The 8,998-nt window shown below is 41.0% G+C and overlaps 1 pseudogene; it reads right to left on the bottom strand.

Annotated features, from left to right (window-relative positions):
* Positions 1-215: 215 nt before the first annotated feature.
* Positions 216-1,762, bottom strand: LOC103566946 (E3 ubiquitin-protein ligase Hakai-like; annotated as a pseudogene).
* Positions 1,763-8,998: the final 7,236 nt, after the last annotated feature.

Below are 8,998 nucleotides of genomic sequence, written 5' to 3'. Positions count from 1 at the left end.
CTTTTGAAAGTGGAACAATGCACACTTATTTCAGGAATTCATATTACAAAAGGTCACCTCTGGGTCAATTTCCCACACTAAGGGAACAAAGTTGTTAAAATACAGCTATGCTCAGCTGAGCCATTTATCCACACTACGTTACAGAACTTGAAATAAATGGTAAAGTCAAGGCTTAAACCATTTTAAGAGACAAGATCCTCAGTGTTTTACAGCTTTTCCTTCCCAAAATGGTCAAAGTTTAATTAAAAGATTGACTATATTTAAGGTTTTTTCCTTATCAGCTCTTCAGTTCAAAATACTATTATCATTGTTAATATGGTCTATATCTTGTCTGATCTGAATGTGAGCCAGGCAGTGGAAATGGGGAAGGTGGAGCTTGCATTGGTGGAGGAGGTAAATGTTCTTTTGATACACGCCATATACCAGGATTTGTTCCATCTGGTTGTGTAAATGGAGGGCTCAGAGTTTCTTGTTCTTCAATGAACTTGGATAAAGAGTTAGGATTACAACGGTTCAAAGGGAATTCCCTTACAGGTGGACCACCATTTTGAGACAGAGGAGACCTTGGAGGAGGAGGAGTAATATAAGGTGGCACCTGGGCAATAATACATCCAGAGGAAGAAGTCATTGGTGATGGATCAGAAGTCATGGGTGGAGGCGGCACTTAACTGCAAACCAGGTGAGGAGTACCTGAATTCTGGAGAGAATATGACATTGGATGGCTTGGTAGTGGTGGAGGAGATGGAGGTGGTACGTGTTGCTCCGGAGGCATCATATGAGAAGGGCATGATATCACTGGTTGACTTTGATATGCAAGATGATGGTGAGCAGGTGCTGGGGCAGGAGATGATGGTTCTTTAGCACCAAAATTTGAATCATCCTGAATAGGGATGATTATTAAACTGCTGCGTTCTCTTGTTGAAATACTAATGGTTTCCTGATGGACCAAAGAAGGTGGGGGTGGAGACAATTCTGCTAGACGGGCACAAAGATCCCCATGTGGCTGATTATCATGCGTGTGTGGCACATATTCCACAAGAGGTGGTGAGATCATGGTGTGCTGCTCTGACGGAATACGGCTCATATGGTTCTTGTCTAGCAGCATTTCAGGGATTTCAGTTGTTGGTGAGGCAATACAAGGATGAACTTCTTCAAGTGGAGCACAGGTAAGTTTTCCAGCCCTCTTATGGCAGAGGTTGATAAGAGCTTGTAAGTCTCTTTGAGACAAATATGTCCTCTTGCATCCTTGGACAGTGCCACACAAGAAGACAGAACCTCATGTACACTCCTCAATTTGCAGCACAGGAATACCACAGCCTGGACACATCTTACTGCTGTTTAGTTTTTGTTTTGTTTTTGTTGTATAAATTAGTACAGTCATAGCAAAAAGCAGGCTTGTACAGAATCATTCGCCCATAGATTTTAATAAGCAAATCATATTTGTCACAGAAATTAAGTGGTGAATCATCCTTTCACCTATCACGTTTATCTAAAAGTCTTCCCAAAGGCATTTGGGAAATTTTTTCTTTTTTCCCAATGGTTCCCCTCCTTTACAGTCATACTGCCCTTATTTGTCACATTCAAATTCTTCTTCACCAGCAGGCAGCCCGCTCACAGTCCTTTGAGTTTGAGACACAGATTTGCCTTTGCTAACTTGCTTGGAGATGAGCTTTAAAGGAATTTGTCTTCAAACATCAAGGCCACCTGATGATCCAGAACTCTCAGTGCCTGGTAACCCATTAAGAGTGTCAGCGTGATCCATGTTTTAGCTCTCAAGGGACCTGGGAGCCGAAGTCAATGACTCCGCATGCACAGCACAACCTTCCTGAGCCCAGGAGGTGGACGTGAGATCAGATCGCTCCCATGCCCGGTGTAGCTTTGACCTCCAGGTGCTTCCTTCCCCTCTCCCCTGCCCTATCCCACCACTTTGGGGAGGAAGTCAGGCAGAGTTTGGACAAGGGGAGAAAGAGCTTCAGTGTTGAGGTTGTTAAGGCCGCTCTTCATGTGCCATAAGAGAAAGTGGCCTTGAACTGTGGAAAAAGAGACTGATGGGGATGGGGATGGAAGGGGAGGGCAGCAGTAGCCAAAAGAATAAGCGCCATTCAGGCCCCACAGAGTGTTGCCTTCTGGGACTGCCTTATTTATTTTTATCCTATTGTATTTTTATAAACTGCCCTAAATCCCTCAATGGTGTGTGTGTGTATGTGTGTATACAGGCATATTCACACACACACACACCCCTTTAAGATTTTATCATGATACAATGAATTTATAATCACCTTTGTCTGAAGGAAGGGAGTACTGTATTTATCTTATCAAGGAAGAATCATGTAAAAAGTAGTGAACATGGTAATTTCACAGGGCTAGACATTTGCTCTTGCTTAAAGAATGATTATGGCTATTTAGGCCAAATTTCCCCAGGTCTTACCTTTCTGCAAGTAGAAACTGGACCACAAAAATAGCAACAAACCATTTTTACTTGGCTCCACCCCTACCCATGATTGTAGCTCCTGTACACCTCACGGGGTCTCTTCTGAATGTGCAGACATTCACCCTTTTGGCTTTGCCAACTGTCAAGTCTCCCAGAAAACACCAGAGAAAACATTTATCAATCACAGTGAAGTTTTTTAGACTTACTGTAGTATGGACAACACTACCTTAACAGAGTCCAAATAGCGTCTCAGAAGGGAGATGGCAGGGTAGGATACTAGGGACTGGGCGGGCTGATTCTAGGGCAGGTCCTGCAAGGTGAATTGGGCAGATTTATAACATGGCAGCTAGGGACTGGTAGGCAGAGAGAGGTGAGAATATTGAAGTGAGTATTGATAGGGAATATGTTATTCTTGTTAAGTAAATTCTTTTTGTTGGCTCACAATTTTATCTTTCAGGAAAAAGTATTTCCTGGAACACGCAGCTAAGTTTGCTTATTCTCAGAATTAATATAGGAACAGAAAACTATTCCCAGTCCCATTATTGTTTTACATGGTGACTGCGAATTATGTTGGTTTTGTTTTCTCTGGTCTGGCTTGTTGGAGTGCTGATTCTTGGCTACACCAATGGTGAAAACACAACAATGCCCAGATAATCACCAAAGTCACCAGTGCCCACCAATGCTCAAAGTCATTGCTGCCCCAGCAAAGAAACAATACTCGCTGAAGATGCTGCTAAGTCCAAGAAGATAAATGCACTTTTTTGCCCTCTTTTCTTTCACTCTATTACATGGGCTACAAAGCACTTCAGACTTAACACTCTCCAATGTGTTAAAGAAATTTTTTTGAAATCACTCTTTTAGTTTTTACTTGCTCTTAATTATTGCCCCCCTCATCCCCACAAGGACTCAGGCAGGGCAAGCTCACAGTAGCTGGTTTAAGTTTGAATATACGATACCGCTCACTTCTGACACCCTGCCCTAGTTCTTGAACCTTTTCAGTATTCCAGCAATGCTATCCTCTCTTGGGATTCATTGACTCCCAGGAGGCAACTTCATCCCTTATGCAAATAAATTCTTTATGGGCCCATCTCATAGTCTCTCCAAACACACCTAACCTGCCCAAACACTACGGCAAACACGTTTTATTCTCTCAAGCCAGGCCTCCCATTACATGTTGATTTGAATTTTAGATAATTTGAAATTTTGTTGGCTTAAAAAAAAGCTGTACTATTTAACAAGCCAAAGTGGTTCTTACAGAAAGCATGGATATTCTGCCCCTATATAAACAGTGAACCAGAATCTGAGCAAAAACTAAAACTTACAGCATTAAAACATATGCAAATGTTCCCATTTTATAATTACTTGTTTGCCAGGCTCTTTATGACAGCTCAGTATTTTTTTTAGTGATGTGCATAAAACCCAAACACTTTAAACACAAAGGGAGAAAAGTCTGTCAAATATAATGTCCATAACTTATTTTCTCCTTTCCTGGAACCAGTGATTTTCTGTCTAACTGAGACATTCCTCACATGACAGAATGTTGTCCTTACACATGACCCTGAGTGAAAAAAGCCAGCTCTCGTTCCCAGTTAGCTAAATTTGCTTTTGTTGCCCATTGAGTCTACTTCAAATTATTTTACAAACAAATAAATACATTCTAAGTTAGGTTTTTGAGTCATGAAAGCTTGCTTCACCACAGACAAGCGATGTTCACTTCTAGTCTAGACACCCCACACCTAGGAGCTGCTCTGGCTCAGCACTTCCAGTAGCTCTGCTTGGAGTATTTGCTTGTTTATAGCAGAGAAGCCTGACCTGAAAGCCCTTAATAAATATTATTTGGTGAAATTGTTGATAAGATAAAGGGTATTGACCTTCCATTTATCCCCATCAGATTTAAGAAGCTATCTTGCTACACTTGAAAAGCTGCCTTTACAAATTGATCCTTATTTAGTGCCTTTAAACAAAAAGTTAAATGGGCTTCCATCCAGCCACCTCCTTTAGGGCAAAGAGACTCTGTCCTTCAATCTCCTTGCTCTTAAAAGTTGCTAGACTTACATTCCATTGACAAAAGAGAGAGTCAGTGTCTGTCAGCCTGTAACAGTGATCGGATATAAAAAGGTTTGGGTTTAGAAATTTAAAAGAAATTGGACCTTTTGAAATTGCTTGGATTCATGAAGGCCTGTTAGAATTTGGCTGGCTCAAAAAAAATCTAAATGAGGTTGACTATGAAGAATTATGAACTGCACAATGAAGGAGCATCAATGTGCACAATTAATGCTAGGAAGCAGGTTGAGACATCTCCGTTTAAGCCACAGGCCATCTGGCCCAGAAGCAGTCATTCTACCAGAGTGACACCAAAGGTCAGCGGGAGTGAGAGCCGTATGTCCTGCTGCCAGGCTCCTGGATTTTATTTCTCGTTTAAGGGAATCTGATCTGTCATTCCTCTGGCTCCTGTGGGCTTTAAATTCACATAATCAACATATCACTGCCAGAGACTCAGTAATAGCTGAGGCAGTTTAAAGGTGAGTGGAGAATCATCATGCTCCCAAGCCAGATGTCTTCACTTCTACAAAGAGAAAAAAAAGTCCATCTCAGGTTCCAAAAAGTAAGGCAAATTGCCCTGTGTGAAAATGACCTCAGCTCTCCTCCCAAATGTGCTGGGAGCTCTATTTTCCATCCTAAGAGGGCTGGCCCTTTGCAAAAGTTTAGAGCAGTGGTTCTCAAAATGTGGTCCACAGACCCCTAGGGATTCCCAAGGCCCTTTCTGAGGGTCCTTCAGGTCAAAACTATTTTCATAAGAATACTAAGACGTTATTTGCTTTTTTCACTGTTTGACATTTGCAATGATAGTGCAAAAGCAATGATGGATAAAACTGCTGGCATCTTAGCACAAAGCAAGGCAATGGTACCAAACTACTCGTAGTCACTGTATTTTTTATTGCCACACACTAAAAAGAAAATGCTAGTTTCACTTAAGAATGTCCTTGACGGCATTCTAAAAGTTATTAATTATATTAAATCTCAACCATTGAGTACACATCTTTTTCATATTTTGTGCAACAAAATGGAAAGTATACATAAAGCACTTTTGCTGCATGCCAAAGTACGATGGCTGTCCCAAAGAAAGCATTTATGCCATCATTTGAGTTGGAAGAAGTTGAATTGAACCATCTGCTTTTTATTGTGGAATACTATTTTTACTTGAAGGAGCAACTGACAAACTATGGCTCTTCAAACTTGGGTATTCGGCAGACATTTTCTCAAAAATGAGCAAAGTTAGCCCATCACTGCAAGGAAAACAACTGACAGTATTTGTTGCCAATTATAAAATTGAAGCTTTTGAATGAAAATTAGAAGTTTGAAAATCTTGTATCTGCCACCATGATCCTGACAGTTTTCTGGTGCTAAAGACTTATCTGATGAGATCAGTGGTGATTAACAATGAACGTAATTTTTTGAAATTGTATAATGAAATATGTCAACATTTGGAAGTTCTGCATAACTCAGTGAACCAATATTTTCCAAATGACCAATGGTTGATGTTACAAAATCATGCATGATTAGAAAATCCATTTCAAATCAAGACAGCAATGGATTTTGGTGTAACAGAGTATGAAAACTTCATTGATATGTTTCAGATTCTATATTGCAATTAAACTTTAAGAGACTACCACTTGTTGAGTTTTGGTTTAGTCTCAAAGAAGAATATTCACAATTACCTGAAAGGCTTTTCTAATATTCCTCCCTTTGCCAACAATATATCTGTATGAAACTGGATTTTCTTCCTATGTTTCACCAAAACTAAATATCATGAAAGATTGAATGCAGAAGCAGATATGAGAATTCAGCTACCTTCTATTAAACCAGGCATTAAAGAGATTTGCAAAAATGTAAAACAATGCCACTCTTCTCACTAACTTTTTTTCTTTTGGAAAATATATTTTTCATAAAAATGTGTTATGTTCATATGTAATGGTTTATTAGTTATTTTTAAATGAAATAATAAATATTTTTAAAGTTTGTCTATATATGTACTCCACATAAACAAAAGCTCTTTGGGGTCCTCAATAATATTTGAGAGGATAGAGGAGTCCTGAGAACTGCTGCTCTTTAATATCTTTTCACCTTCCCTCTCCGAGACACTGCCTGCCCTCCCCACATTCACTGCCCCAAATTCTGTCCCATCCAAATCGAATTGCCCAAAAGGTCCCAGAACTTCATCTTCAAAACTGCCTGATGGTGGAATGGGGAAGGGAAAGAAAAGTCACTATCACTTAAACACCAAGCATTGTGCCACACACCTAACATATGGTATCTCATTTAATCCTCACAACAGCCTGATGAGATGCGAATAAGAAGAACATGGGGCAGCAGGACACATGGGAAGCCAACATTATTGCAAGGATCAGCAAAACCACATGCTAAGAATTATTTGTAAACCAAACAGATAAAAACATCTTAGAATACCACACTACTAATTTTCAAATACACGTGGGTGTTGCTATACTTAAATAAAACTTCACTGTAAAGCATTATCAAATTCACAAAAGCTTCTGGTCATTTTGTCTTTTTAATTTCAATTAGTGAATCACGACACACATGGGAGATAAAAATTTTTTGACAATGAAAAGGGAACAAAGGGATTCTCATTTTTGAAAAATATTGAGAATCACTGCGCTGTAGCCTTGTAACTACACTGAATCCACAGCAAATTCTGTACCTTCAGGACAATGCTAAGCTGTTTAGAGTGATATCCTTATCGCTAAAAGCCCACTTTTGCCATCAAAGTATTTAAAACTCTAGACAAGGAAGCCAATAAGCACATATGAAAGCCAACTAACAAGCCAGGACAGTGCAGGGTTGGTTGAGGGAAATGGACAGAAAGTGCTATAAGAGTTCTGGGGATGTAGAGAACTTCTGGCCAAGATGATCTTAGATGAACTAAGACTGGATCTGCATCTTTAAAGATAGAATTTAAATGGGCAGAGAAGAGAGTGACTGGCCTTCCAAGTCAGGGGAACAACATGGACAAAAACAGATGTGGAAAGCAGGTGTGTTCAAGGGCAATACGCTTGACTCAACAGAGGGCTCATATAAGGAAGCAGTGGGAGATACAGCTGGGAAAGGTAGTTTAGGGCCAAATGTTGGAAGGTCTGGAAGGACTAATGAAGGGTTTAAACTTATCCCTATAGGCAATTCAAAATCATCAAGTAAAGACATAAAAGAAAGGAAGCAGAGCATAATGTAGATTGGCAAACTGAGCCAGGAATCAGAAAGTCCTATGAGGAAGCAATTTACAGTTCAGGACTAAGATTATTCAGGTCTGAGTGGGGAAATAGAAGCCAAAAGGAATGAGCATGAAGGAGACATTGAAAGGCCACAGTTGGGTGACTCACTCAATGGGAGCAGGCAACAGAGAGGAGGGAGAGAGAAGATTCCAAGTTTTCAAGCCCCAAAGACTATCACATGGTCCAATTAGGGAGGAACCATTTGGCCTGAGGCACATCTGCTTACTCAACATCTGCATAAGTTTGGTTCTGGTCCACCAGCAAGTCTGAGGCCTACTTTTACTGACATGGAGGAATTTTGTCTCACTCTGGAAAGGTAATCAGAACAGTATCCTGAAGTCACTACTGATCAATTCTTCAGCTGTTTGGAAGATGCCTGCCCCTCCCAACTTCATGACAGTAAGTCTTGAATTTTAAGGCTGCAGCTGCTCACTCACTACCCCAACCCACGTTCAGGCTGCTCCCCTCACTGAGTAATTCTGCTGGATTCTCTCTGGGCTTTTGGACTAGCAAGGCCTTTGGACTTGGCATTATTTTTGGAAGATGCTACCTTGGATTGGGGGCCTTGATTTTCTACTGACATCTACGCTTTCCGACCCATAACTCAGTTGTACTTGGCTTTCCTCCACAGCTGTGGGCAAGAGGCACCTGCCCCAACTCTCTCTGTTGCCTTCCCAGACCCTGTTTAATTCTACCTTTTCCTCATCAGTTGGAGAGCAAGATCACTGCTCTTTGCACAGTATTAGGTCCAGTTCTGAAAAGTGTTTAGCAATACCTAAAAGGAAGGGACTCATAGAAATGACAAGAAGGAGAAGGACAAGGAAAAAGCTAAAGATGAATATTTTCAGTCTGGAGAAGGGGAAGGAGGGTGGCGTGACGATGAGATAATCATCTTCAGGTACAGAAAGGGCTCTGTTGGAGAGAGGAAGCCTGGCTGTCCTCCCATCTGGCAAGGGCAGACCAGGGCTTAGTTACAGCACGGGGGATTTACGAAAGATGAAAGAATTTCTTGGACAAATGCGGAAATGGGTTTCAGAGGGGTTTTGTGTAATTACCTTTGCAGGAGATGGCTAAGAATAGCATAGCTCCTCTGGCAGCCGGAAGGTGAAGAGCTGTTCTGTGGACAAGCAGGAGATGAACTTAGGTCTTTCCTTGTCGCCCCTTCCATAACTCCCCCTCTTCTTTTACTGTAGGAATAGAAATGTCCACACTCTGTTAGGCCCCCATGGAAGAGCTCTGAACCCTTCTCCAGAGCAAAGACTCTTGGCCAATTCCTGAT

Source organism: Equus przewalskii, chromosome X (genome assembly GCF_037783145.1).
Source record: "Equus przewalskii isolate Varuska chromosome X, EquPr2, whole genome shotgun sequence".
NCBI lineage: Eukaryota > Metazoa > Chordata > Mammalia > Perissodactyla > Equidae > Equus > Equus przewalskii.
The sequence above is the reverse complement of the archived record's forward strand: the minus strand, read 5'-3'. Positions and strand labels throughout refer to the sequence as shown.